This window comes from Desmodus rotundus, chromosome 8, assembly GCF_022682495.2.
Source record: "Desmodus rotundus isolate HL8 chromosome 8, HLdesRot8A.1, whole genome shotgun sequence".
In the NCBI taxonomy this organism is placed as follows: Eukaryota; Metazoa; Chordata; class Mammalia; order Chiroptera; family Phyllostomidae; genus Desmodus; species Desmodus rotundus.
In genome coordinates, this window is record NC_071394.1 from 12,450,829 (window position 1) to 12,463,905 (window position 13,077).

The following is a 13,077-nucleotide window of genomic DNA, read 5'->3' on the forward strand; positions in this document are numbered from 1 at the left end:
CAAGGGCAAATCCTGGTCTGTTGATCCTTGGGGAGTCCGAGACCTTTTCAGGGGATCTGCATATTAACATTTTGAATAAGAATGTTAAAAAATTATTTGCATCTTTTACTTTGTTGACCTTTACAGTGATAGTTCAAAATTAATGACTGACTAATGAGCAGCTAGACCTTCGCCTGAAACCAGGCAACGGCACCAGTCTTTGCTCTACCCCCATGCACTCACAGGGAAATAAAAAGCAAATTTTATTGAAGAGTGTTGCACCCACTGACACAAGAAACAGACGTTCGGAGACTTTCAGGACGTTTACAGAGATGTTACTTTAATGGCCAACTCTTTTAACCTGCGCAGGGGCGGACTCTCGATGTGTCCCGGAGACACTTGCTCAGAAGAGCTGCAGATGAGAGCCGCGCCGAACGCCCACAGGCCAGCCCTTCCACACAGTGAGAAGCAAGCAAGCAAGCCACAAAAGCAGGTGCCGCCGCCATCTCTGCACAGCTCCGAGCTCCGGAGGAGTTTTGCTCTGGGCTCAGGAGGAACTATCTGTCTGTCTCCCGTTGATAAGCTTATTTCAGATGACGATTTGTTTCTCCTCCCCATCCACCCTAGCGACCCTCAAGAGGTCCTCCGCTCAGCAACGCCCACAACTGTCCAGCTCTCAACATTCCCCCATTTCCTTGTTGGCACTTATGAGTCAAATCCTTGAATCATACTAATGACGATGGGGCTACAAGTTAAACAGGAGTATAATTAATAAAGGCCTACTAATAGAGGAAATCAGGGTAGTCAGCTATGGGGACATCTTACAGATTCCTGTGTACTACGTTGGTTTTTCTAGCTTTTCCTGTTCTTTCAGTCTCTTGGTTAAGACCTTAATACTATCTCTAATTATCCCTAAATGATTAGCATAAAAGCAACAAGTTTCTTCTAATGCTGTGCATAATTCTTCTTTCCTTAAGAACAATAAATCTAATCCTCTCCGATTTTGGAGAGCTACCTCTGCCAATGAATCTACCTGTCTTTCTGAATAAGCTACTTGATCTTGCAGCAGAGATATGTCCTTAGAGAAAATCTGCAAAAGCTGTCTCAACTCTAATTCTCCCTGAATGAGGGCTGCAGCACTCAATGCGGTGGACCCTAAGATCCTCACAGTGGCTACTATGGGTATAAGGGGAACTCTCTTCTCCCTAGTCCTGGAGGGGAGAACAAAATCTGGGTTTCCTGCATAGATACACTTGGGGAATTATGTACCCAGTTACACAAAACTCTGGATAAGAAATTGGTGGCAAACAATGGTACACCTTGAGTTCTGGATCCCATTACAAATCCCTTCTTGGGGCCCTCCTCTTGGCTGCACCCTGCTTCAATCCTTCCTTTCAGATATATCACCCCTTTATAATTATATAAAGGACAATGGACGAAGGTCTCATCTTCTTGTAACTGCTTCCGGCTGGACATGGACGTTGTCCTACCTAACCTTGGGTCGGGGTGCCCTGAAAGGGGGTGCAGCATGGAGGGAGTCCTTTCCTGTAAGGGGAAGGACCTTACAGAATCCAAGTCAGTTGGCTGTCACTGCGAAGTTGCAGGCTCGGTGTCCAAAGGCTGGCATTACTGGACAGTTGGCATCCTCGTCATATTCTGGAGGTGACAGATTTGGCAAGAGAGTTGGAAGGCACAATTAAATCATAATTACTGAATAACAAAGGCAGGCACCTAGGTAAAGAATGGCTCATCTGGAGGAAGGTGTATGAGACATGCTACACCTATCTAAAACCCTGTGGCTCACTACACTTCGCTCGGGCTGAGGGGAATGTATCAGGATTTCCCTCCTTTCAGATCTCTGGGCCCTTTCTGTTTTGGCTATTAGGACAGAAAAGGGAAGATAAACTCTGAAGTGAAGCCTACAGACCGCCCGAACCCTTCACTAACTAAACTACCTAGTTTAACTAAACTAGTTGAGTCTTAGGGGGAGATGATGAAGGTGGGCTCTTTAAGTGAGGCCTATACTGCAACCAATTGCTCAGGTAATAAGGCCATAGTCCTACGCCCAATGAAAACAGAAGGAGGAACACACAGGTTAATTTACACAACCACTCCTAAGCCAGTCTCTGTGCTGGTGAGACTGTCTTTTGGGAAGACATTCAGTTGCAAGGCCCTTGCTGCAATGACATCTAACAATGGCAATTTGACAGGTCCTTCGTGCCTATAAATTGAACATCTTTGATGATATTACAAACCCAGTTTTAACTTTCAAATGAAAACAGACTTTTAAGACAGTTAGCTGCATGATTCTAATATCTAATACTGAGCATTGTGATTTTCCTTAGACTATGATTCCTCTCCCTAAGATCACCCTCATCATTATTAAAGAGACTACTTTGAGTCCAACTTTTAATTCTGCCTGTTTGTTTGCATAAACATACCAAGAGCAGCCTGGATTGCCTATGATCTTTAAGTTTTCTCCGCTGGAACTCACTCAGGGAACCTTTAGACTGACTTCAGTCTGCCCTTCAGGGCACAGAAGCAGAGCCACACATCTGCCACCTGGCTTCGCCTGTACCAGTCGTTTTACTTAAATCCTTGAGGCTTCCGTTGTGCCTACAGGTTCCTTTTTAGCCATCTTTCAGGAAAGCAACCTTCGTTCCTTCCCTGGAAAGACTGCCATGAACCGCACAATTAACCAAGGTACCAGGCTTCTTCTCGTGGGCTTTTGCTAGCTTCGCAAGTCAATCCCAGTTCCTCAGGGCTTCCTGGTGACAACCAGAACCCAGACATGCCTCCTTCAGGCGTGACATTCCAGTCAAAGTATCGGTTAACAAACCACTATTAATGACTGGTCTTAATGGATTTATGCAGAGAAACCTTATGTCATTACTCACTCCTTCAGAATGCCAAATTCTGGAGGGATCAGATAGGGAGAAAAATACCAAGTGCAAAGGAAAATCCTTTCCCTTCTGATATCCTTTCATACACCTTCTTCATTTATATATCTTGCACTTTCCCTTGTTCACTTTCCTACAGAGTGTGAAGTTTTACTATCCCTGGAATCCTTAATTTTCTTTTCAGAGAAGATACAGAACAAAATCTAAAACACAGACAGAGTTCTATAAGAACAGTACACAGGTAGAGGCATCCTCTTGCACCAGTGCGTCTACTGGGGCCTCCGCAGAGACATGCCATTCAGGTCCGGTCTCTTGGCAGAGACATGCTCCTTTGCCTCAGGCTGAAACACACATCAGGCCTAAATGACCCTTCCTGGGTCCCGAGTGGCAAAGGCATTCTCTTTAACCGGTTACAGGCGACCTTAGCTAGGTCTTCAGGTGACCCTAACTAGGTCTTCAGATACAGGGGGTTTCTGATCAGAAACGGAAGCAAAATGAAACTACATTCCTATAAAACCAGAAAACAAGTAGTTGAGGTTTCCTTTCCTCCAGGTTTAAAACTTTCACAACCTTTCTACATATTTTTGCCTATCTAGATTTAACTACAGTTTACCTTTAATCCCTGCTCCTTTCCCACCCTGGGAAGGACTGTACTTAAACTCAGTGGTTAAACTCAATCCGTGGTAGCTAAAAGTCCCTACCAGTACAGGCATCTTCTACTCAAAGTCCCTAGATATGCAGGGACATCCTGCAGCTTTCTGAAGATTAGACCTTGCAAACGCCCTATCAACTCCGCCCTCTGGGCTGAAGTTCCTTTTGGCAGGGCTTGCTGCCAAATGACTTCAGTTTCTGTGGTTACCGCAGCCCCCGCGTACAGCTGCCCCTCCCTGGGAAACTACTGCTATCCGAGAACAGAATGAGCTCTGGTTTTTCGTATGCCTCATCCCACAAGTCTGGGCGCACGCCTGTGACCCGCTCTAATATTTCATGGCAGCTCTGCATGATGGTTGGATCAGGGGCTGGCAGCAGGGTGGCTGGACTCAGGGCTGCGCTTTTCAGGAACTGGACTGCTGGGGGATTCAGCAACTGCACCTGGTACTGAGTTAGCCGTGCATTAGACAACCAGCGATCAGGAGAGGACTTCAGAATTCTCTCTATATGATGCTCCCCAATTATCTGCAAATTCTGTCCAAGGGTGAGCTTGCTGGCCTCTTTCACTAGCATGGCTGTGGCAGCTAGAGCTTGTAAGCAGGCTGGCCACCCTGAGGCTACTGGGTCCAATCTCCTGGACAAATAGGCTACAGGCCTTCTCCAGGGTCCTAAAGCCTGGCTCAGCACTCCCTTTGCAATGCCTCCGTTTTCTGCCACGGTTGGAACAGCTTTCCTAAATTTGGCAAAGCCAATGCAGGTGCAGATACCAAAGCTGCCTTAAGCGCCTCAAAGGCTCGGTTCTCTTTTTCAGTTCAAGTTATATTTCCCTCTTTTCCCCTCGTAAGTTCATGGAGAGGCTTAGCCAATTCTGCAAACCCTAGAATCCAGAGGTGGCAATATCCTACTGCTCCCAAGAACTCCCACACCTGCCTCTAGTAATCTTTCTAGGAAAGCAGCGGGAGATTCCTCCCTCCCCTGGATCACTTCACTAATCTTCCTAAAATTGGTGGGCTTCCTAGCGGCTGCCTTTAATCCCCTCAACAGAGCCCTGCGATACTGAAGGAGCGCGTCCCTTCCCCCGCTCGTGTTAGGGTCTCAGTCAGGGGGCTGACTGGGCAGGATATCCTCCACCTCCCTCCTTCCCGCCGCAGTCTCTCCCTCTTCCCCTATAACTGCCTTGGCGGCCCCTGAGAGTATTCTATCCCTCTCCTCTGAGGTAAAGAGGGTCTGTAAGATCTGCTGGCAATCATCCCAAGTGGGCTGGTGCGTTCTAAAAATGGTCTCCAGGAGGGAGATTAAACCCTGAGGTTTCTCAGAAAACGGGGGTTCCGATGTTTCTAATTATATAGATCACTAGTGGAGAAAGGAAGATATATCAACCGAGGGGGTGCTCCGGCAGGGGCACCCGGTCAGGGCGGTGCCTCACAGAGTGGCAGAAGTGCCGGAGGTGCTGGGGATACTGGAGCCTCCTCCCCTTATCTAGTTCCCCCTCGGGTGTGAGGAAGGCTCCCGAGTGTCCCTCCCTCCTCCAGCTGGATAGAATGCGGCACTTCCCTCCTAGGGTAGGGAGGGAGCGCATTCAAGGGGTCTAAGATGTCTTCCCCAGGTCCTGGTAGTTGTGGGGGGGTAGAGTTTAGGCACCCTCCGCCCTCTGGGCGCGGAGGGCTCCGGGAATTTCTTTTGTTTCCTCTTCCCGCGGCTAACAGAACCGTTCTTCCGCAGGAGGCACTCCTTCTTAGACATTTCTGAATATAGCCTGGCTTGTCTAGGGCTATGTCTACCCACACATCGATGTAAACTATCTGATCGGGGTGTGGGGCTCTATAAACTGTGGCCCAAACTGCAAACAATACCGGGAGGTCGAAAGTCCCCTCTGCAGGCCATCCGACACCAAAAGTCGGCCACTCTAGCTGGCAAAGAGTCTGCAGGAACTCCGGATCGAGCTGCACGCTCACGTAGCCGCGTGCACGGCGCTGGAAATCAGAAAAGTTATTCAAGATGCAATCAAGCGGGGAGTTTAGGGTGGACTCCCGCTGGCCCATTTTCATAAGGGTTAGTTTCACATAACTGAGACAAACAAACAAAACAAAACAAACAGAAATGACAATTTACTTTCACTTCGTCCGCCTGGCCTCTCCTCTCGCGAGGACTTAGGTCTGTCTTAGCTAAGGCTGCCCGCGTAGAGTCCGGGTTAAACTCCCAGCCGTTATGCCGTATGACAGACTAAGGAACCGCAGGTTAGGACCCACGCACGCTCCGTAGGCTGTTGCCCGTGGAGCCACACACTCTGTCCTCACACGCTCAAACAAAGCGGCCGCACTCATACTCAGACACACCGCTGCGCTTCGCTGCGAGCCCTGACGTGACCGGTCACAACCTGAACAGAACAGAAACCAGGCCCACGCGCGGCGTGGTCACAACCTGAACAGAACAGAAACCAGGCCCCGGGCGGCGTCCCGGCCGGGGTGGCCTGGGTGGGGTACAGCGGCGTCCCGCCTACCACCTCAGGCAATACTTCGCTCCGGAGCCCAGATACAGACAGAGGATCCTCCCAGATACTTACCAGGCTCGAGCCCGCGTCCTCCCCTCAGTTTCCGAACCAGACCTCCACCTAGGGAGAATCCCGCTGGGGCCTCCAAAATGTTGCACCCACTGACACAAGAAACAGACGTTCGGAGACTTTCAGGACGTTTACAGAGATGTTACTTTAATGGCCAACTCTTTTAACCTGCGCAGGGGCGGACTCTCGATGTGTCCCGGAGACACTTGCTCAGAAGAGCTGCAGATGAGAGCCGCGCCGAACGCCCACAGGCCAGCCCTTCCACACAGTGAGAAGCAAGCAAGCAAGCCACAAAAGCAGGTGCCGCCGCCATCTCTGCACAGCTCCGAGCTCCGGAGGAGTTTTGCTCTGGGCTCAGGAGGAACTATCTGTCTGTCTCCCGTTGATAAGCTTATTTCAGATGACGATTTGTTTCTCCTCCCCATCCACCCTAGCGACCCTCAAGAGGTCCTCCGCTCAGCAACGCCCACAACTGTCCAGCTCTCAACAAAGAGAGCCTTTGATAAAGCAGTAAACGTTTAATTTCATTAAACGTCAACTCTTGAGTATAGGTCTCTTTGATATTCCGTGTGAAGAACAGGAAAGCACACAGGTTGCTGAACACCAGGCTGCCTTGGTTGTCTGAAGGGCAAGCTTTCGTACGATTGAGCTGGGGCTGGCCTGGCCACTTCGTCATGGAATATCATTTCTACTTGGACAAACAAGTGGTGGACAAACTACTGTTATTCAGACTTGGGTATTTGGAAGACATTTTATTTTCTTGAAAAATGAGTGAAGTCACAACAATAAAAACGGACAGTTTTTGTTGCTTGTGATACCACCTGAGCTTTCAAGAGAAAATTAAAAATTTGGAAAATTTTATTGGCCGTCATAACTGGGACAGCTTCCCGATATTTGAAGACTTTTTGCATGAGATTGGTGGTGATTTTAATGATTGTGATTTTTAAGTATGGAATAAGAAATATATTAACTTTTGGGAAGTCTGCATGACTCAGTGAACAGACACATTTACCAAATGATCTACATATATTACAAATTCATGAACAATTGTAAAAGATGCATTTAAATAGTAAGATAGATGAATTTTAATGCAAGAGTATACATACAGTATTCATTCTTATTGTTTTAGATTCAACGTGGCTACTTACCTTTAAAATATTACTGTTTGTCAAATTTTGATGTAGTATGTAAGAATATCTAAAAAGACTATTAAAATACTTCTCCATGTCTCAACTACATATATGTTTAAGGCCAGATGAGATATATGCAGCAGATGGCAAGTAGAAGATATGTGCAAAAATAAAAAACACCACACTTCACAAAAAATAATGTTATTATGTTGCCAAGTCATTGCATTTATTATTATTTCAAGTGAATTAATAAGATTTAAAAACTTTTCATCAGCTTTTATTTTTTAATATGGTAAATATTGATAGATGTATCCTTTACACACAAATTTTTTGAAGTTCTCAATAATTTTTAAGGGTGTACAGAAGTCCTTTACACATACCAAAAAAATTGGAGAACTACTTACACAGAAAACTAGGAAGGTACTAAATCCTGTGTCAAAATCCTTCGTTCGGACGTCTGCACCCATGGAAGGAGAGGAGCAACAACAACATACTGTGAGCTCACATTGACTCAAGTAACCCTCCTGCCTCTGAAGCTCCTTGCTATGGCTTCTGGCAGAGTTGAAACAATAGATAGGTATAGCTTGGATAAAATATACTTCCGGATGTCAAACCCGAAAACATCTATCATCTTCTGATCCAAACAGCTCACGTTTAAAATAGAAGTTACAACATAAATTGACTATCCAATGTTATTTAATTGGTCGATGCCATAGTTTGCTTGTGAAACTGAATCTCCTACTGTGATGCTAGATGGCTAGCGGCCATAATTCAGGCCTGGGACTCAGAAAGGAATTTTGGTTAAATGTGAAGGTTTGGGGTGTATCCATGAGCACACGGAATAATTAAATCTATGAAACTCAGCAAGGAAACCGTAGAAAACTGAAGTAGGTCAAATAAGAGAGCACAGGATGAGACCTTAGTTAATGCCTATCAAGCATCGAAAATGGAAGCCAGGAGAAAAGTACTAACGCTTTTTGAGTATCCACAGTGGTTATATTCAAAACCATTGCATTATATCAGGAAGAGCTACGTAAGTGTAGAGCTTAGGCACTATGCTCTTAACATAATTTAACACATTCTGTTGTCATAACAGCTCTGTAAAGCAGGTATTTTCTCATTTATCAGGAGGAAATAAAGGTCTAGAGAGGTGAAATACACTTCCGGGTTCACACAAACAGAGCCCACATCACACAATCCCACATCAAAGGTGGGATTTGAATTTCAGGCCTCCCTAAGAAGATGTGATAGAAGCAGTATTTCACCTCCGGTTTTAAATTCTGCTAGCCTCTTCCCTATTCTCTTTTGGGGGGGTTGGGGCTGGAATTGATAGAAATTAGTGGATGTGTAATTAGCTTTAAAATTCATCCCCAGTCAGGGAACATTTTACTGTGGCTTTATGGGCCATAACGTACAGGGAGGCAAACACCAAGTGTGTTTTTGTTTACTAAAGAAACCCAGTTTTAATAAAAGTTCTCATTGTTTGAACTAATAGCACAAGACGAGTTACATACAAGCCAGGAATAACCCGCATTACATATCATATTCATGGAAGTTTAGAGCTGAGGTTAAGTGTCCCCGTGGGCTCCCACAGCTGAACACTCGACATCCGCAATTTCCACCCTACCCCTAGACCTGTGTAATCCACGTGATATGTAAGAGTACCTAGGTTAAATATAGTTTATATTTTAAATTGTAATTTAGCATTTAAAACTACCATAAAACTAAAAATTTAAGAAGCAAGAATCTGATTAAATGGGATGAAATTAAGCCAGTTCTTTAAGAGTTGAATCGCTCCAAGCAGGGTTCAAAGGCTGAATGAAGCCCTGAAGGTTTGAAGGGGGAAATTGATAAGTGGGTCTCCCTGGGCGATGTGAAGTCTTTAGGCCAAGGTAATGCTTGCCTGAGGTGTAACCGCCCTGTTGGGGGTGGGATGGGGATACGGGTGGGGGTGGGGAACGGAAACGGGTAGTACTTTGCAGGTCGGCCCCTGAGGACTGGGTTGGTTGACTACCTGACACAGCAAAATACTTGACCTCTAATCACATCCCCCCACCCCCGCAACACCACACCCTGCGCGCGACGTGTTAAAAATCATCGCTCCCAGTTGACGGGACTTTTCTGTTTTGACTTAGTCATTATTGTCCTAGATAGGTGATAAGGAGCAAGAATCCAGCTTTCAAGGCTTAATCGAGTTTGCAAGAAGGGTCCATAGCTCAGGGGAACCTTGAAAAGAAAAGAAAGAAATCTTTTTACTCTGCAATAATTTCAGTGAAATCACCAAAGGCCACTCACTCATTTTTTCCTAAACAGTGCCACCTACTGTCCATTTTACATCATCAGGAGGTCTGTTGGCGACGACCAAAAAGAAATAAAGGCGGGGGGTGTGGGTGTGGGGAGGGGCGGGAAGTAATCGAGAAAACTAGCTCTTTTCAGTTGGGGAGCAATAAGAGAAAGATGAGGAAAGGCCATCTTGAACCAAAAATAAGTATTTTGACTCGTCTTCATAGAAGGCTCACAAGAAGCAATAGCCACTTAAGCCATTCCTTTATAAGTGGCTTTCTAAAGCGCGCTATGTTCGAGTCCCCCCGAGGATTACTTTTATTTTATTATATTCTATTTATAATGCACGCCGTTAGCGTGTTTTTCCGTTAGGGCACCAGGTTAAGAAAAAACCCCTATTATTTTCCCAATTTTCCCGCCCACCCAAGGCGGAAACGTAAGAGGTACTCGGACTTGACATCGCTCAGCAGCTTCGGACTTGGAGGGAAGAAAGGGTTAACAAGTGGTGGACGGACCCGTCGCGGAGTTTTTCGTCTCAGCCGGCTTTCGGAGACCCCCGGGAGTGCGCGCGCGCGCACACACACACACACACACACACACACACACACACACCCCTCCAGCTCGTTCTCCCCACGGCGGTTACTTAGCCTAAGGGCACCATTTGGCCTTAGAGCAAATTAGTTACACACCGCGGGGAGTGAGATCGCAAAGAGGGAATCCTCGTAACTAGGGCAGGGATCAGGGATGCCCACAAAGCATGGTCCCCCGGCTCCGCCGCTGGAGAAGGGAGGGACTCAGGTGGTGGCCAGCCTGTGTGCCCTGCATCTCTCTGCACACGTTAGCAATCAAGTTAATTGAATTCATTGGAGTTTAGAACCGGCCTGGAGCTCAGAGAGGGCTTTGAATGGCCAATTTCTCTCCCCCTCCCCGCCTCCCGCCCGCCCGCGCTCCCAGTTCCCTCCCCTCCGGCCGGGTTCCCCAGTCCGCACCTCCCTTCTCCACTCCCCTCACCCCCCACTCCTTCCTCCGCCCTATTAAAACACCCACCAGCTCACTAGTTAAGACCCCCTTAAGTTGGAGGAGGCAGAAAGGCAACAACTGCGAGGAAGGAGAAGTCAGGACGTCTGGAAAGAATTACCCAGTCCTGGCTTCCAGCAGCCCATTGAACCAGGGACTTGAACCAGCCCAGCCAAAGACTTTCTCCCCATTCTGCGCTTCCAGGGTTCTGCTGAGTCTTCACCGGGCTTTTTTTTTTTTTTTTTTTTTTTTTAATACGAAAAAGTGAAGAGACTTTCCGATATCAGGGGGCAAGGACTGGAGCAAAAGAAATAAAAATAAAAATAAACTAATTTATTTTTAAAGTACAATTTTTTCTTTTAAGAATCAGGAGACCTAAGTGCAACGGAAATATCAGAGAATAGTGGTGGAGAATTTCCTTTTAAAGTGGGGGAGAATCAAACCTTTAAGATCCCCCCATCCTTTTTTAAATGTTGTTTTTAAATTTTTTATTTTTTTTGGCCGGTCGTCTCAAATTCATCTGATTTCTTATTACCTCAATTTTGGAAACTGCCCGCCACCGGCCCTCCGGGACCACACAGACAGGCTGAGGACAACTTTATGACCAAGAGCTGAACAAGGTACGTTACACTGGCGCGATTTGGTGAAGGATGAGGGTCCTCGAATAGGCCAAGGAGAGGGAAGAAAATTATCCACATAAGTGTTAAAAAAAAATCTTTATAGTCAGTTCTCGACAGCAAAGTCTGAGGTCTGAACATTTCCAACAGACTGGAAAATAAAGCAGTGGATATTCCAGGTCACTGTCAGGCTTAGCGACATCTTTTCCCATCCCTGTGGCGCTCTCCCGCAGTCCGCTGCCTTGCCGGGAACACAGGTAACCTCTGTGCCCGGGAAAGACTGCCGTCCCGAGATGTACTTTTCCATTCCGCATCTCCTGGAGCTGCAGCGGGGCTCCCGGGTTAGGAAACATTAATTTCCACTGTGCAAGGGAAGTGTATCCGCAACAGCCGCCTTCTTCCCCCTTCCTGTCCCTTTTCTCTCTTTCTCACACTGTCGATGTGGGGAGGGAAACCCTGGGACAGCCCAGCGTGTTTAACTTACGAGTGGGAAGTCGCTTCTTACTTGTAATGCAAAGGGTTAAAGCGTTCTGGGCTCCTAGATGGGACCCCAAAGAAGGAGGGTCCTTTCCCCACCTCCTTGCAGCTACCGGCCTCGTTCGGCCACACCCCCTCTCTCCGCAGCCTCTCTTCCCTCGTACTCCCCGCACCCCATTGAAGTGTCAGGCTGGGTCTGTCCCAGCCCAGCTCCGGAAGCCTCACCCAGGCCCGGGGTCCCCGACGCGAGCGGTGGCTGTCCCGGACCCTCGCGGAAGGGGGACGCGCATCCCTCCGCTCGGCTCCGGGCCCGCCCGCCGGCTGCCCCGGGGCACGGCTTGCCTGGGGACAGCGCGCCGCTCGCCGGCAGCTGCAGAGTCCCGGGAGCCAATTCCGACGTGGCACCGAGCGCGCTGCAGCTTCTTTCCACAGCTGCAGCGGGGGGAACGGCCGGGCGGGAGTCTGGGGGCGCCGTCCGCGTCGCCCGGCCCGAGGGTGCGGGAGGGGGTCGGCGGGAGCCGGGGGTGGCGGTGGGAAGCGAGCCAGAAGCCGGGTTGGGATGGATAATCAACACCTTGGGCGGAATTCGTCACGCTGGTTCCCGCCCTGCGAGAGCCCGGGCGCCGCCACGGGTCCCTGCGAACAGGAGGGCGGGTCTGAAAGGAGGGTCTGTGTGAGGGCGAGAGCGGGGAGTCGAGGGAGGCTCTTTCCTCCAGCCAAGGAAACGCAGCCGAGGGGAAACGGCGCTGAAAGGATAATTAAGGCTGGAGAGAGGAGCTGGGAGCGGAGAGGCGGTGCCTGGGGAGGAGGCTTTACAAGACCCGGCTCCTATTACACAGTCTTAGGTGCCAGCTTCCCCGGTGCCTCTCCCTCTGTCCCCCAAAAGCCCGCGCTCAGCGCTGGGACTCCCCCGCCCCGTGCGCCTCCTGGGCGAGCGAGCTGCTCGAGCCGCGCTCCCGGGGGATGCGGAGAGGAGCCACCCGTGGGAGCCCTGGCGGCCCCTCCCTGCCCGGCTCACCACCCTTGGGGAACGCTGCTGCGGGTGTCTACCTAACAGCTGCGCAGAAACGCTGCGTTCTTCCAACCCACGTGGCTGGCCTGGGATTGCCTTTGACGTCACGCCCCGGGGGGAAGTGTGACGCAATAGGTTGGGAAGTCCTCATTGGCCACGAAGGGCTTCCCCAAACTCGAGGTCTGAGTATATATACTCACAGCTCCGTGTTACAACGAAGGAAGTTGGTAGTTAGGTTTTGCTGACAAGTGAGGAGGTTGATCAGTGGGAGACAGCAGCTTCTCTCCCCATTGCTGATTTCAGGGTTTGTTTTTCTTTCCCCTCTTGCAGATTCTTACTGCAGTGAAGGCACATGATAATGTATTTTTAGAGATGTTAAATGGAATTATGATGTTTTAAAAAAGTCATTAATTTTAAAAGATCAACACATTCAAACATGCCAACAATAAAA

At 48.5% G+C, this 13,077-nt stretch overlaps 1 protein-coding gene and 1 long non-coding RNA gene across 2 annotated transcripts in view; one reads left to right on the forward strand and one right to left on the reverse strand.

Moving 5' to 3' along the window:
* Positions 1-941: 941 nt before the first annotated feature.
* LOC128781539 (uncharacterized) lies at positions 942-6,323 on the reverse strand. The gene is made up of 3 exons (XR_008427541.2): positions 5,952-6,323; positions 5,384-5,907; positions 942-1,635 (listed from the first exon to the last, which is right to left on the reverse strand). It is a non-coding gene; the product is annotated as an uncharacterized lncRNA (long non-coding RNA).
* A 4,166-nt stretch (positions 6,324-10,489) lies between these two features.
* Positions 10,490-13,077, forward strand: part of HAS2 (hyaluronan synthase 2) — a 28,316-nt gene continuing 25,728 nt past the window's right edge. The window contains exon 1 of the mRNA XM_024572273.3: positions 10,490-11,140. The gene's annotated coding sequence lies outside the window, so the exon portion shown is untranslated. The remainder of the gene's footprint in view (positions 11,141-13,077) is intronic.